Source organism: Lathyrus oleraceus, chromosome 2 (assembly GCF_024323335.1).
Source record: "Lathyrus oleraceus cultivar Zhongwan6 chromosome 2, CAAS_Psat_ZW6_1.0, whole genome shotgun sequence".
NCBI classification, from domain to species: domain Eukaryota; kingdom Viridiplantae; phylum Streptophyta; class Magnoliopsida; order Fabales; family Fabaceae; genus Lathyrus; species Lathyrus oleraceus.
The window spans coordinates 363,257,044-363,257,932 of record NC_066580.1 but is presented as its reverse complement, the minus strand read 5'-3'; positions in this window follow the sequence as shown (position 1 = coordinate 363,257,932).

The following is an 889-nucleotide window of genomic DNA, read 5'->3' as shown; positions in this document are numbered from 1 at the left end:
TAGCTTAGAGGTCAGCAAAGAAATCTCACTCTTTAGACCCTCTATGACTTTCAGCTGCTCTAGTTTCTCAGCTTCTAGCTCTTTGATGAGTTTCTTATGCTTTTCTCCTTGGATACAAACTTCTGCACTTTTAACACATAGTTATTTATATGAGGCAGCAAGTTCATCCAAGGTGAGCTCATCTCCACTTGAGTTATCCTCTGAGGCACAGACACTGGTCAGAGCAGTGACATGTTTGGCAGATTCTCCTTCAGATTCACTCTCAGTGTCTTCTTCTGGCCAGGTGACAGATAGCCGTTTCCTTTGCCTTATGAGAAAGGTAGGGCAGTCAGCCTTAATATGACCATATCCTTCACATCCATGGCACTGGATTCCCTTGCCTTGGTTAAACTTTTCTTCAGAAGTTGATCTTTTTCTTATGTCAGACGGAACGTTCTTGACATTCGGTCTACCCTATTGATCAAATTCCTTTATGAGCTTGTTAAGCTGTCTCCCAAGCATGGTTAAGGTTACTGATACACTTTCATCATCTTCAGTATATCCTGCTTCTAACTCTTCTTCAGCATTAGATACAAAAGCTACGCTTTTGTTCTTCTTTTCAGTATTCTCATACAAGCCCATTTCAGAGGTTTGGAGAGAACCAATGAGCTCATCCACCTTCATATTGCAGATGTCCTGTGCCTCCTCTATGGCTGTGACCTTCATAGCAAATATCTTAGGCAAGGACCTGCGAATCTTTCTTACAAGTTTCTCTTCAGCCATTTTCTCACCTAGTCCACAAGAGGTGTTTGCAATTTCAAGAATATTCATGTGAAAGTCATGAATAGTTTCATCCTCTTTCATCCTCAGATTTTCAAACTTGGTGGTCAACATCTGAAGTTTGGACATC